Genomic DNA, 16,127 nt, shown 5'->3' on the forward strand with positions numbered 1-16,127 from the left:
AATACGTGTACCTTTGTTTTTGTAGGAAAAAGAATATGTTTTAGCTTTGGTTTTGGTTTGTCGATCGCCGCCGCTAGGGGCACCAGTGTCGCCCTATGTATATAAGCATGCGTATCCCTGAATGAAGGGAAGTTGATGTGCGGGTTGCTCGGCAGACGCAGCCGCGTCTCATTCATCGGCGTCTCACGCCGATATAACAAACATGCCATCGTTATTCGTCGATCTCGACGAGCATAGTACCAGCCCAAACCGGCCACCTGTTTGACATTTGCTCATCAGTATATGAACCCGGAAGGCACTCCTTCCTATTGAAATAGCCGCATTCAAGGCTAAGGTTGATGAGGGATTGTATATCTGCGATACTCCTTGGTTATTCGCATTTACTATATATTTTTTTGTGGCCCACTTTGTGAAAATGAGCAACAGGAGGTCGCTATGGGGCAATATTAAGACAAACTACACGTTAAGTCACAAATGTCGCTGCGGGGATGCAAGCCACTACATGTACTCTGAGAAGACTTAATGCAAGATTTTAGTGTGTTTTAGAGAATTTTTCCTTGTCCTGTACAGTGCGAGCTACCGAGAAAAGCAGGGAAGAAGTACACAGGAGGTGCCAGGACAACGCATCAGATGTAGCTGACGTTTGTGACGCCAATGAGTTAAATGCCTCTAAAGATATTGCAGGCTGCACTGAGACAGCTTGCACTGCCCAGATGGTGACGCGTTGTGATGAAAATTCAGACTTGACTTGCTAGGCCTTGTTTACTGGCATAGTTCGAGGCATGGGAGTCAACGTGGTCGTTAGGGGTTAAGAACACATCTTTGGTTCCAAGGAAAGGTACCGACGTTTTGGGTACGCAGCTGGGAAATTGTGAGCTCGTTCGCGCCAGAGAAAATTTCTCATGCCATCCAGCGCTTGCATTTTCACATCTGCCGCTCTACATATTTAGTTTTTTTATACCATGATATCCTTAGAAACCGTTCAACACATGACTCAGGGCTCATCAGTTATTTTTCAGTGCACAAAAACCTCCGTCGTTACATTACCACACGTATGGCTTCATAATAATGGCCGTATCTTCCTAAATCAGCTAGCTATTACCAAGTGTCCTGTATGACTTTAAGTACATTTTTTAAAGTTTATAAGCATGGCAGCGTGTTGAGACCAGTTTGGTACCACGGGGCGGAATACATACGACGTTAAGGAAGAAGAACTCTTCTGTCTGCACATCCTTTTCCGGCTCGGCAGGATTTTTTGGGTATGCACTCCCGGCACCACAGTGGAGATTTCTGATTACGCGTCCTAACTGCACCGTTGTAAGGCGCCGTGGGAGACGGCCCGAAAGCCTCGGTGAGTGCAATGCGTTTTTGTGTAACATGTGCACAGATTCTTTCCTAACGATTAGCCTAAACTTCCAGGTGTTTTATATATAGTGAATGACGTTTGTTTCTCTTAAATCTGTGAAGTGTGATTTAACTGTCAAGCACCATTTGGATACGTATGCACAGACCACGTCACATTAGCACTCTTCTGAGTATGGAGGGCAACTATATTTTATCGGTCCTGCACAGACAAGTCATGGAGGTAGGAGTTTCAGCTGCTGTTTCCTTTCGGGCATTAACGCAGGCGACTTATTTCAGACACGTGAGAGAATCGAGCAAGAAAGGGAACAAAGCAGTAGCTATGAGCACACATAAGATTGTTCATTATTACGCAACACATTCTTAACTTTCACAAAAATGCGGTTCCAGTTAAATGCGCGCTGGAGTACATTTTGATCTTTCACGCAGTGTTCTCTAAAGAACGTTACAAAAACGCTAAATGCCTAAGAAATTACAGCCATATCATGGCCCGCCAGATGGCTTAAATTCAAGTTATACTGCAGTATAGTCTATTGATTTGTCATATATCATGACCCTATGTACGCGTTTTAAAACACCCATGGACAGAAAACCAATAGCGTTGACGTCAGTGTACGTAGTCGCACCTAATGTTAGTTCTCTGTGTTCATAAATTTTAGCTCAGTGCAGACAAAATGTGCTGCCCTAAATTTCCTGTCTTACTGGATTCCGCCCACTCTACATTTCGCGTTACATGGCACAGACAGTGTTTTAACTGCCACGCAAAAGCAGCAACGAGCGATGCCAGCTTTACAACGATGCGCCAAATGCATGACCTCTCTGTACAGTCCGTTGCTAAAACTGTTTTCGGCAGCCAGTCGGGCCAAGAAGTTCTTTGTAAACGTAAGTAAGTGCATGTGTTTCGAACAAGAACTGGGTTCAGAGCCAGCAAGGCAACAGTGTTGACCGCCCTACTTGCATTTGCTGCCCCTGTTTCACAGGTGGGAGACAGTACAGCTAACACAGGTAACTTCCGCCCCTGTGTTTCAAGCGGAGGGCAGCCGCCTGTGTACTCGTCTCTGTTGAGCTTAAGTTCAAAAATTTGATAGATTGTCAACGTGATTATCATAAGTCCAAATATCTCCACTGCAGGACAAATGCCTCCATATCGCTCCAATTAGCCCTGTCTTGTGCAAGTTGCAGATACCTTGTCTACTCAAACTTCTGAATCTCATCCACCTACCTTATTTTCTGTCGCCCTCTGCTACGCTTGCCTTCTCTTTGAATCCAGTTCGTTACCCGTAAAAACCCTCCGCTAGCTTGTCTTCTCATTATACAAGCCCTACCCAGGCCCATTTTGTGTTCTTGATTTCGAAGGGAGGTCAATAATTCGCACTTCTTCCAGGACTCATTCTGTTCTCTCTTCCTGTCTCGTAAAGGTACAGCTCTCATTTTCCTATGAATAGCTCGCTGCGTTGTCTTCAATTTAAGTTGGACACGTTTAGTTAGGCAGAGTAGCGGCAATATAGAGCTGTTATACACACTTTTCTTGAGCGATACTGATAAACTGCTGTTTATGATCTGGGAGCAGCTGCAAATCCACTCGTCTTGCTCGTATTCACTTAGTTTTCTTCACTCTAGAGGTGCGGATCTGTGGCCACTAAATGCTCTAACTAGATGCAATTCGCCCCCTCCCCCCTATTCACTGTCTACAGTAAAAATCTATTTTAATCCGAGACTATGGAAAATAACTTTAGTTTTCTAAACATTAGTTTTTCGACCCACCATTTTGCTTTGCATTTCTAGGTCACTCATAATCTTTGAAATTCTGCGTTGATCATTGGCTTCATGAGAGACCCACAATGTACAACCCAAGTGATCAACTGTTGTTTCCTTCTTTCATTTCTTTATAGTTGCATCGAGTGTATTACCAGCGCAAATTAGTTATAACAAATGTTTCAAGTGGATTGTTATTGCACACTTTATGGTAGTTTAAAACAATTTTAATGTGTGCGCTGAATGCCCTTCAGAATCATTTGTAATTTATTACATTTAACCTTGTACCACGAGGGTTACGTCATCAGGTGGCGTGTGGAGTGGCTTTGACTTCGCGCAGAACTTCTACTGAGGCCAAGCTTCTTCTTTTCACTTGACATCGCAAACGGCGCGTGAATTGACCGGGGCAGCGGGGGGCAGCGGTTCTGCAGCTCACCTTAGCAGTCATGTCCGAACGACGGTAACCTAGCGTCTAAGGCGGCGGCGGAATAGCGACGAAAATATGTCTGCTTCTGCACAGCTAGTTCCAGCTACTTTCATTTTAGCAACAACTGCCCTCAGGCTCGGTACTTTATCGACAACGGCCGCTTGTGCATCTTGCATTGGAGGGCAGCACATACTGCAAAGGAAAATCGATGATCCAGCACCGAGAAGTAGGCATGCATCAATAATTTCGTCATTCCAGTTCCAACCGCAATAGCACGCCTGCTGCTTGCGATCGTCGCACTTACTATTTTGCTTCCCTTCTTTGCTACTTGATGTGTAAGATGAGGAAGTTATTTGTTAGAACGCATTACTAGGCTATGTCGACAAGGTTGTGTCCGCAAAACGTGTCCGCAGCAGTTGTGAATGGTTATAATCGAAAGGGAATGATACATGGTCGATGTCGAAAAAAGAATTGTGCCGATGAGTTCATTAGTTACTTAATTAGGGTAAAAATGTCCAAAAAGTGGGCCGAGCCAGGGCAATGTGTGGCGCCAAATTTGCAGGTTACTGCAGTGACCTCAAGCGTTTTTGTCTGCCTGGATAGCTTTGAGATCAGGTCAAGGAAAACACGGCGGCTGATGATTATGACAGCCTTGCTAGAGCACATATTCTTGTAAGATCTGTGGTAGGGATGACTGTGAGCTAACGCGTTTCTGAATATTTTTAAATTTTTATTACATTCGTGCTGGAACGCTGATTTATGTTTGCATACGCAAAACAGCGACACGTAGAACAACAGAAGATTTGCGAAATATATCACATGTCCTCTCAGAATCCGGTCATAGCTGTTTTACAGATGCCTGTCATCGTGCTGCCATTTCTTTTCAGCCAATTTACCTCGCAAAACAACTCAGCTGAAACGTTAGAGTACACCATAACACGTTAACACGTTCATTGGGTTTTTGTGTTTGCGTGGCACGAATACTGGATAGCAACTTGAAGTAGTGGGACAGCTCAGATTTTTCAAAGCGGCTGCGAAAAGCACACATTCCAGCTTGCTATTGCCATCTGTGGTCGGTTTTAGAAAGTTGAAATTGCCGGATGCTCATTGGTAGGTAACGGCACACCCAAGAAAATCTAAGGATGGCCCGCCGGTGGGCCGCGGCTTACGGTGATTAGGGTCCCAAAAATCGCTGACGCTGTGAACCTGCTAATGCAAAATAAAAGGCTTCCAGGGAAAGCTAGTAAGTTAAACTGCCTTTCAACAAGTAAGTGCTTAGTTTACACCTATACAGCCCCCACGGTGGTTTAGTGGTGGTGGCGCTCGACTGCTGTCCCAAAAGACGCAGGTTAAATCCCGGCCGCGGAAGTCGAACTTCGATGGGGGCGAAATTCTAGAGGCCCGTGTACTGTGCGATGTCAGTGCACGTTAAAAAACCCCAGGTGGTCGAAATTTCCGGAGCCCTTCTCGACGGCATCCATCATAGCCTGAGCAGCTTTGGGACGTTAAACAGCATAAAACCAAACCAAGCATGCATTGTCTTGGTCGCAACACATCCATCTGACGTCTAACAAAGCACTTCAGAAACCTGGGTGTCTGCAGCATACAGCGTATGGCCTCACAGCATGCAAACCTTTAGTCTACAAAGCACTCATCTGACCGCTTACTGATTTCGGCTTCGTTGTATGGAATCCTCATAAGCAATTAGGCATCAAGAGAATTGAACCTATCCTGAAGAAAGAGATATAAAAGAAGATTGTTGAAAAAACGGAGATTGTTTATCGTGCGTTTTTAAAGAACATTTCTTTGTAATCTTTTTTCTTAACTGGCACTTGAGTGCCGCAATAGCTATACCTGCCGTGTGTGTGTGTGTGTGTGTGTGTGTGTGTGTGTGTGTGTGTGTGTGTGTGTGTGTGTGTGTGTGTGTGTGTGTGTGTGTGTGTGTGTGTGTGTGTGTGTGTGTGTGTGTGTGTGTGTGTGTGTGTGTGTGTGTGTGTGTGTGTGTGTGTGTGTGTGTGTGTGTGTGTGTGTGTGTGTGTGTGTGTGTGTGTGTGTGTGTGTGTGTGTGTGTGTGTGTGTGTGTGTGTGTGTGTGTGTGTGTGTGTGTGTGTGTGTGTGTGTGTGTGTGTGTGTGTGTGTGTGTGTGTGTGTGTGTGTGTGTGTGTGTGTGTGTGTGTGTGTGTGTGTGTGTGTGTGTGTGTGTGTGTGTGTGTGTGTGTGTGTGTGTGTGTGTGTGTGTGTGTGTGTGTGTGTGTGTGTGTGTGTGTGTGTGTGTGTGTGTGTGTGTGTGTGTGTGTGTGTGTGTGTGTGTGTGTGTGTGTGTGTGTGTGTGTGTGTGTGTGTGTGTGTGTGTGTGTGTGTGTGTGTGTGTGTGTGTGTGTGTGTGTGTGTGTGTGTGTGTGTGTGTGTGTGTGTGTGTGTGTGTGTGTGTGTGTGTGTGTGTGTGTGTGTGTGTGTGTGTGTGTGTGTGTGTGTGTGTGTGTGTGTGTGTGTGTGTGTGTGTGTGTGTGTGTGTGTGTGTGTGTGTGTGTGTGTGTGTGTGTGTGTGTGTGTGTGTGTGTGTGTGTGTGTGTGTGTGTGTGTGTGTGTGTGTGTGTGTGTGTGTGTGTGTGTGTGTGTGTGTGTGTGTGTGTGTGTGTGTGTGTGTGTGTGTGTGTGTGTGTGTGTGTGTGTGTGTGTGTGTGTGTGTGTGTGTGTGTGTGTGTGTGTGTGTGTGTGTGTGTGTGTGTGTGTGTGTGTGTGTGTGTGTGTGTGTGTGTGTGTGTGTGTGTGTGTGTGTGTGTGTGTGTGTGTGTGTGTGTGTGTGTGTGTGTGTGTGCGTGCGCGCGCGCGCGTGCGCGTGCGCGTGTGCGTGTGTGTGCGTGTGTGTGTGTGTGTGTGTGCGTGCGTGTGTGTGTGTGTGTGTGTGTGTGTGTGTGAGAGAGAGAGAGAGAGAGAGAGAGAAAGAGTCCTCTTTTGGTTATGCGCCCGCCCCATATGTAATGCTTCATAGGGCCCTCCTTAGGGAATTTTAATAAACAATTAAATATGTCTCGTTTTTCTTCGTAAACATTCGCTCATTATCTATAACCGAAATTTTTACTCGCTGGTGCATTGAAACCCTCAATGACAAATTTTTGCTCATGACAGGGTGACACCTCATGACATTCAGTAACTGCTTTAGTTTTGCAGATAATCATCAACACAGAGCCACCGCAGATTATTATACATTTTTATATAAGTTTTTCCACTGGTTATGAAACGTTGGAACACCTGACCCGGTTAAATGCGTTCACTTCCTTTTGTCCTATTTGGATTTCCAAGAAAGTTTTTCAGGACTGTGCCATGTGTATCTCATACTTCATTGACGTATTAAGAGCGCGAGCTCTTACTCCTCACGTTTCGAGATTTCGTAAGGTATGCTACCACCCTTGATCACAGCGCCATCTAGAGAAACTACTCATTACGTTTTGAGATTGCGTGAGGTCTCTTACGATGGATGGATGGAAGGTAGGAGCATCCCCTTTGAAACGGGGTGATGGCATTTGCCACCATGCTCAGTTTTTTTCTTTATTTTTGTTGTGCTGTAAGTTGTTAATAAAACTCGCCATTTTCTTTAAAATACGTCTTACTACACTTTTAACCTTATGTCACCTCTGCTTTTCAGCCACCAATCTTCCAATCGCTTTTTATTTTATTTTAGCAATCAATCCTGAGCATGAGCTGCAATGAGAATTGCAGAAGCCGGTATGCAGTAGCGCAAACAAGCCTGGAGAGTTGTGCCATTAAGCCAGTCAATGTTGATACAGGCAAAAAGAAGCTGGCATGTTGTTTCTAGAACTCCAAATAATTCTAGAAGTGCCCATATCAATAAAAACAAAAGTTATTGCTTAGTTCTCGTTAAAATGCCATACATGCCGCCTTCAGTGTAAATATTACAGGATGTGGGAGTTGGTAAACTTGCTTACATCTCCTGGTCGGCTCCTCGTTGAGGGGGAGAAAGAATACTTCATATATTAAGGTAAACAGGATACACTTACCATGTACAGTGGTTATGTCAAACACAATTTCTAGAAATATATTTATAGGGTGAAAACTATGGTATCACAAAATACAATGAAATAAAAATTAAGCATTAAGTATGTGGGGCATACATGCATACGTTCTCGCATAAAGCTTTGCAGTGATGTTTAAGACTATTTTCAGACCTGAAAAAAATAAATTAGGGATCGTAACAGTGATTCTGGTTTCCAAAGCAGCAGATAAAAGTGTGAACTGTCGCCACCACTTGTTATATAAAAATTTTGTAGCGTGTTATCTGTTGCATATTGGCAACATTGTCAGTAAAGCAAACCTTTTTTCTTTGCCACTTTGGTTTTCAAACTGCCAAAGTTCTGTTTAAGCATACCTTATCTTAACATAGCCTCGTCGTTAACTTAAGTTGCTTTAAGATCTTTGTCTAGGTTATGGTACTTTTCCACTTCATACAGGAAGTCTATGTGAATTTAAATCTTGCTAAAGGGCTGCATGCATTAGGCAAATAAATGTATTGTTTTGCACCCTCCTCTTCCGAAATAACGCACCAGAACGATAATCCTGCTAAGGACCGTATGTGAAAACTCGTGTTACTAATGCAAGGAAAACATCAACTCTTTGAACAAATCAGTATTGAGTGCAGGTTTGTACTTTTCTTTGTGTTCCTCTTCCGTCAGTGCAAGAAAATCACTGCAGCCGTCTCATACTGCCGTGCAGGTCCGGTCATAACAGTAGGTCTACAGTTTTCGAATATCCTTCAAGAGAAAAGTGTATAAAGTGCACAACAGCTATATCTTGCCAGTACTTACCAATGGGAAAGAAACGTGCAGGCTAATGAACAAGACTGAGTATAAATTCAGGATAACGGAGCGAGCAAACGGAAGAAAAAGATAGGCGCAACTTCAACAGATAGAAAGAGAGGAGAGCTGCTCAGGGAAAAAAGTCAGTGATTGATATCATAGCTGAAACCAAAAATAAATTGTTGTAACCCTGGAATGTAATGGGAAGACAGGGTAACGGATCGTTCTTAAAGCAAGGGATAGGATTCCAAGAAAGGCGAACGCATGACGGGGCTGCAGGGAATAGAATGTGTGGATGAGATTAGAAAGTATGCAAGGGGCAAGATGGCTGCACCTGACAAACGTTAAGATTAATGATAGAGATGGGATAGGACTTTGTCGTGCAGTGGGCGTAGTTACGATGATTACGGTGATAGCTTGCTTCCATCAATAAACAAACATGCAGTATCTACTTTTTAGAAGTAACCGTACTCTCTGAGGAGCACATGGTGCTTTACTGCGTCAGGAAAGTGGGCTTTGGCTACATAGCAAGCTAGGGCTCTTATCATTGGACGAAAGCACACTGGTGCCAAACTATGAACAAGCAGGTACCAAATTTCAGTGAGGTAGAACTCTTAAGTGTGGTAGAAATGACATCCACTGAGTTCCATGACATAACGTTTTCAATGTTGTTTCTTTATTCCGACACTCACTACCAGCTACGCGGACAGGAACTGGATGGAAGTTATGGCCAACGTGTGAACTCTGGGCTGCTGAACTGGAACAAGAGGTCACAGAAGAATCAAGAGAGAGTGAGCAACTGAAAAGCTGCCGTTCGGTCTTCGAGGCTAAATGTGAAACGACCACAAAGTATAAAGTGTTTGATCCAAAGATCTGCGAGTTACAGCCGAAAAAGTTTACAAAGCAATAAAATATTAACTCACGCTTTTAGGAGAACTGCATGAATTAGATGCAGATAAAAAGATTCAGAACCGCTATTGCTGCACGCCGTTGGCGACACAGGAGCACAGACGAAGACTTTCAAATGGAAACTGCACGCGGATATTAACAGACCGTGGCAACAGCGCAAGAAGCACTTCATTCTTTAAAAAAAACACGCTATTTCAAAACATAGTAAGAAATATTATTTTTCCAATTTTTTCTTCCTGTCATAAAATTGGGCATTGTTAAATGCACTGAAAGCGGCAACAACAACAATAATAAAGTCTTCATTAAACCATTATATATTCTGAAGTAAACACATTGTCACGTCTCTGAAGAAGAAATCAGTAGGGCATTGTAGGGAACTTTGTGGGCGTAATGTGTCATGAGAAACATTTAGGAAGCAAGTAGTAAGTCGCGTCCGCCGCCACATCATTTCTGCTTTACGTTGGAGCGCCTTATTTGAAACTAGAAGCACAGTTTATTTGACCAATTGAGAGAGGTGGTATCATAGGAAGTAGGGGTATTCTGTTCATTCGGCCTGAAGTCACTACCGACCTGTCCTTAGGCTCATTTTTGCTATTTATTTATTGCGCGCTTATTTGTGAGACCAGGCTGTGCCCTCACTAGAATGCTGCGGGCGAGTTGAACCCGACTCCACTTTTTGTTATTTCACTGCTCTATCTGCTAGTGCGATATGCATGTAAACACGTCGTCCAACACCACAGCTTCAGATTTGTACGCGCATGAACTGCACATGTGCAAAAAGACACAAAAGAAAAAGCACCACACAGAGACAAGAACGTGCACGCTCTTTCCTCCTTCGTGACCTCTCTGTCAACGTTCGTTCTTTGTAGTATGACCTTGTGATCACTCTTTGTTGCTGTTGACCAGGCATCTACCCGAACGCTGCCATAACACTTGATTAGAATTGGCACTCGTGGAAGTTTTATAAAGAGGACGACGTTGTAAAGAAAAAAATATTTTCAGCAAAGCATTTTCAACCACACCTGCACGACTTTGTAATAATTCTACTACATTCAATGAATCAAATCAATCTAGGATGTAGGCAAAGCATGCAAAGTTTTTACTGCGTTATCATTTGAAATGGTGACGTAATCGACAATTAAGTTCCAGGCGTCTTTTCACAGCACGGGGGGAGTGCAGAATAGCTCGGTGTGGCGCTACGGACGGTAAGATTTCAAACTTTTGCTGCTGTCAACCACACCACACCGTACGTCGTTGGCTGCCGCCAAAGAAAGCTCGGCGGACTTTGCCTACGATGGCGATGGTTACTTCGTTCAAAGCAAGCGTTTATACGTTAGAATTATCCCAGTACTTGTGATAACGTCATCATGCTGCCCCCAACTTGGCGCTCTGTGCCGCGGAGGAGCTTGAAGGCCGTCGTGACTTTGCACGGCGATTATGATTCCATTTAAAAAGGTAGGCCCCCAAAAAACTTCGCGTGCTTTACCTGCAAGTTATACAAATGCAACCCCTTTAAAATCGTTGAATTACAAAAGCTCTGCAGTGGTCCTTTAATCTGCAAACTTTTTTCAAGAGCACATTTCAAGCGCTCTCTGTTAGGAAAGGTGTGCTCTCGCCTTTTCTTTTTTACCTCCAACGCCAAGAGTGCGGTATTTCCTCCGAGTAATTAAGCTCCTCGGCGGCAAATCACGTCGCTTGCTCTGTTTTGGCCAGGTATGCCCAAACCGCGCAGGAGTCCCGGGTCCTCCGCGTACCGACAATGACAACTGACACGTGCTGACTAGAGCAGGTGATGCGACGCAGCGACAGGAAAACGAAAACAATTGAGCTAGACGGCAAGCAATGGTAGCCAGAACATGCGAAAAAGAGGTGACACCCCAAATTCCTCCGAACAGCATGCGTCAAGAAAGAGTGAGCGCCGTGAAGTCCTAGAGTTTCTGTGTATTACGTGGATCAGAAGGGCGCCTGTATAGTCTGAGAATATTTGAAAATAATGCATCTAGAATGCAAAAATAAGGCATAATCTACAGCACCATACCTCGCAATCGTGTGTCAGTATCATCTCTTGAATCCTCCACCGCGAACCAGCTTAAAACACACCTGCTTTCCAAGGTGCAGCGGCCGCGGTTGTCATAGCAGTCTGCAAGTTGATCGTCCTGTCCAATTTGTAAACCGTTCTTTCAAAATAATTAAAAACTATTAAAATTGTTTACCAATACTGCTGCTTCCATCTTCCTCTTCAGCGCGTTGTCATTAAACATCAGTCGGTGTTCCAAACAACAAAACCCATCAGATCGCCATACGCTTCCAGAGGCGTTACCACAGACGGAACAGCAGTCTTCTTTAAACCTCCGTTTAGCTGCCTACGTAGCTTCCCTCAAAGCGTACTTAGATCTGCTGGGAGCGCTTCATCTAGCATGAATAGCGGTATAAGACAGCATGAATATATATATATATATATATATATATATATATATATATATATATATATATATATATATATATATATATATATATATATATATATATATATATATATATATATATATATATATATATATATAGTTTGTAAGCTGTGGCTGCAGGACGAATGCGCCGCTCTATATTAGCGTTATTTCTTAGGATTGTTGTCTCACCGTGCCCGTTTTGTTGTTACCGATTAACCGATTAACGCTGCAGCGTCGAAAGCTCCGTTTTCCAGCAAATCCTGTGTCGGCGTCGGCGCTGTGAGCGAAAAATCACGAGCATCACTCTGGCAGGTGCAACCTTGGAGGCAGATGGGCAACCTCTGTCACATGACTCTGTGGCCTCATCACAACCTGCCCACGGAAAGCGAGTAATCTGCTGACCATGGTAGGTGGCAGTTAAAAAAAATTGGTGCAGTTTATTTACTGCTGAACCTGGTTAGAGAGCGAATGCTGTGGTGTATCGGGCAAGTAGACGCGGCTTGGCGTCGCAACGTAGAGTGCGTTCCGCACACTGGATACGCAACACGCCCACCCTGCCACCCAGGCAGGTGGCGGTTAAATTAATGGTTGATCGCGAGAGGTCGGTCACCCAATGAACGCTGCGGCCTATTGCTGCAGTGCCGCGTGTCTGCCACAACGCTGTCAGCGCTAATGCATGCAACCCACATGTCTCTTACACCACCGCCACGTACCTCAAAGCGCGATAGAGGCGTCCACTGACCCAGGAAGCCGGTTATGCGCCATTCCTTTGCTCAAAATCATCGGAGTCAACATAGTCAACACTAACGTCAATGAACGCAATGAACGCCGACAGTCTATAGAAACAGACGCGAGCGCTCGGTTTCGGCATCAGCGGCGCCTGAGTGACCTCATAGCTGTCACGTGGTTCAAGGTCAGTTCAAGCTCAAACGCGCGCGCACGGCGCGCACGGCGAAATAGGCCGCAGCGTTCACTGGGCGACCAACCACTGGCGATCAACCATTAACCGCCTCCTGCAGCGTGGCAGGGTGGACGCGTTGCCTATCCAGAGTGCGGAACGCACTCAACGTTACAGACGCCAAGCCGCGTCTGCTTGCCCAATTGAAGGTCGTTGAAGGTCGTCCTCCGGCCTACCATACGGCTGCTTTGCCTAGCGCAGTGAAGCTTTTCGCTTCAAAAAGTGATTGGTCGCTCGGGAAGAGCAACTTGGGACGCAGAAGGCCCACCGCTGCGAGCACCTGCCATCGCAGGTATAGTGGAATTTTCTGGAAAGCAGTGCAGCCCGTTTCGCAAAGTAATGTAACTGCCGGTCAGCCTCAGACAACCACTGTGCAGCGTCCTGGCTAAACACCAAACAACCTGAAAATGTCGGCTCGGGCAATGCTGCTTTCTTTAAAAGTAAGCGTCGCATACTGGATATTTTGAGTGTATGAAGGCCCTGTAGCTCGCTCCAAACGAAATTGCTAAAATTCAATTGCCGACAGTGACAGTTTTTTCCTGCGGTTGTTCTCCTTTAGGGCACGCTTTTCATTACCTATTATTAGTTGTATTTTGTATTTTTTGAAGTTGTATTTTCGTAGTTGTATTTGTATTGTATTCTTGTTATCCTCTGTACTTTCGGCCAAACGAGCAGAAGTTATTGCGTCACCCCCCTCTGAAAAAATGACTTCTCGCGCTGCAGGCATCTGTAAAAATAAGTTAATTAATTAATCAATTAATTAATAAGGACCTCTGGTACATCTACAGTCCTAGATTGGGCGTATTCGTCCGAATTCAGCATCATGATTGTCAACCCGCAGAATCGATGCTTCCAGAACCACTTCTTCAGCGTTATTCATTCCATAACCAGCCAGAAAAGTGCGTATTTGAGATCACGAGTATTACCCTACCCTGTTCCTTACTTAGTATGCTAAACGAGCAGTCGCTAATTTCAAAGGTCGCTGCCGTATGTGTTGTGTTTTACCGTTCGTTTATGGCTATGATTGTTCACCCCTCCAGTAGCGCTGCACCGCACTCCGATGTGCTGTTTTGTCGTCGTACTGTTTTTTCCATGCGCTCTTCTTTCGCCCTGCTGTTTTTTTGCTGTGCTATTTTGTCGCTGTGCCGTTTTGTTCACCGTGTTGTTTTGACGCTTGCTGTTTTTTCCCTGTGCTATAAACTCGCCATGCTGTTTTTACCTGTGCTGTTTTGTTGTTGTGCTGTTTTTCCCTGTGCTCTTTTGTCGCTGCTGTGTTTGTTGTGCGCTGTTTTGACGCATGCTGTTCTTTCATGGCGCCCTATCTTCAAGAATAAGGCACGAAACGTTCGAACAAGCTTTTCATGCGGAATCGTTAGGCGGCACTTTTTTCTGAAGTTTAGTTTGAGATTCCTGCAGTGTCGCATATCTCGCCCACTTCTTAACTTTGCCATCATATTCTTCAAAATATACATATGCACCGATTCTTCAAAGTGCTCGGGGGCCACTTTCAATTCTAGCCGTATCTTGAACTACATATTTTTTAGCAATCAGCTTTCCTTTATTTCATTTGTAATTTGCGCGGGCATCTTCTTCGCGGAGATCGCTGGCAATTAAAGGGCCAACGTACTCTATCGGGCTGCGTTTTCTCCAGGCACCTTAATCTCCTGTACACATTGAGTCCTCCTCACAAGTCAAATTTTCCCAATTAAAGGGCGAACGTACTCTATCGGGCTGCGTTTTCTCCGGACGCCTTAATCTCCTGTACACATTGAGTCCTCCTCACAAGTCAAATTTTCCCGCCGACTCCACTAGTCAGTCCTACCTTCCCTTCGCAGCACACGCTAGCAAACCAATTCTCTCGAGCGCCGATTACACACAAATAAGGTACTATTTTCAGTTGCGCAGTGTCTCTTAGCCTTTATTCGCGTCACTATTGCTTTATTTTTCCTTTATTAAGCATAACAGCCTCCAACGTTCCGTCGCCAAGTGTCCGGACAACCTCCAGGCCCAAATCATCCCGACGTCGACATGAAACCTTTCCCCTAAAAATACCACCAAACTGAGAGGCCAGACAAAAGCATTTACCCCCTCTTATCCGAGGCGAGCAAGCGCCGCCGGCTCAACGTGTGGCGGCTCAAAGCGTGGCGTGGCGAGTCACGTGGCCTGACGTCAGAGCCAAGCATCCGCGGCTCCTGGCTTTAAGGTGAAACTTCATAGCCACATCACCTACAGCTTCGAACGCGAGGAGTAGAGCTTTCGCTTTAAAACTTTATGCTGCTCTCTCCGTCTGTTGGTGCAGCGATGCTTTTCCGGTGGCCGCTACTTGTAAGCGCCACTATGCCACTTCAAACAAAGGCGATATGAAACGCCGGCATGCACACTGCTGTTAGCCTAATTACTACTTGCGTATTAGAACTTCTTTAAATAAACGCACACATAGCCTATACTTGTAAGTTGCCATTTTACGTGAAAGACCATACCGCATACATATAAAACCGAGGAGACGGCCTAGTCGGACTGCTTGGTTTATGTTGAACTGTACGACGAAACAGCTCTGACGGACGGGACGGAATAGGGGACTGACACATGCGCTGGACTAACGACCGAATGGTTTATTACGAAAGAGGTGGGCAATATAAAGCAGCAGGGAAAGCTAAAAAACAGAAGGGAAGAAAATGTGGCACGATCATGACGTGACATACATACGGGAGCTGTCAAATCTTCACTGATTAAGAAAGGCCAGCTTCTGTGGGAATACAGCCACCGATGGTTGGCTTACGCAAGAGTCACCAAATTCGTGAATGGGAAACGCCTCTGATATCAGGTGCCAGGTATGATCCGTATACTTGGCGATGACAGTGGTCCGGTTCAGAAACGCCTCGCAGTCTTTGCAATCGGCGGAATGGGTGATAATGTTATTTCGGCGTGACTGGTTTTCAATGTATTTCGCGTGTTCGCGTAGTCATTCACGGACGCACTGTCTGGTCTCCCCGATCTAAAAGCAGCCGCATGAGAGTGGGATCTTGTAGACTACACCACAGCAACAGCTGACAAATTTGTTTCGGTGTTTCTTCAGACACCCTTTATTTCCACTTTCCTGGTTCACTCTCTTGCACAGGCCTTCCAACTTGTCCCTAGCAGAGAAAAGGAGCTTGACGCCGGCGTTTTTCAGAATCTTTTTCAGGTTTTGCGATATTTGGTGAACATACGGAATACACCTGATGTGCTTGTTGTCTAATTTGTGCGTGACCTTCTGATTTCTGCATTCGGCTAATATGTACTCTGCTACACTAGATAAGATCTTTCTCGGGCAGCCGGCAAAGGTAAGCATATTAACCTGCGCGTCAAGGCTGGCTTGGGTTTTATGTACACATGATCTATACAGAGCAGCTTTCATGCAGGTTTTTGCTATTCCACGCTTTAGTATCTTTTAGTGGGCCGACTGGAAGGGGAGA

The sequence above is a fragment of the Amblyomma americanum genome, chromosome 8 (genome assembly GCF_052857255.1).
Source record: "Amblyomma americanum isolate KBUSLIRL-KWMA chromosome 8, ASM5285725v1, whole genome shotgun sequence".
Classification (NCBI taxonomy): Eukaryota; Metazoa; Arthropoda; class Arachnida; order Ixodida; family Ixodidae; genus Amblyomma; species Amblyomma americanum.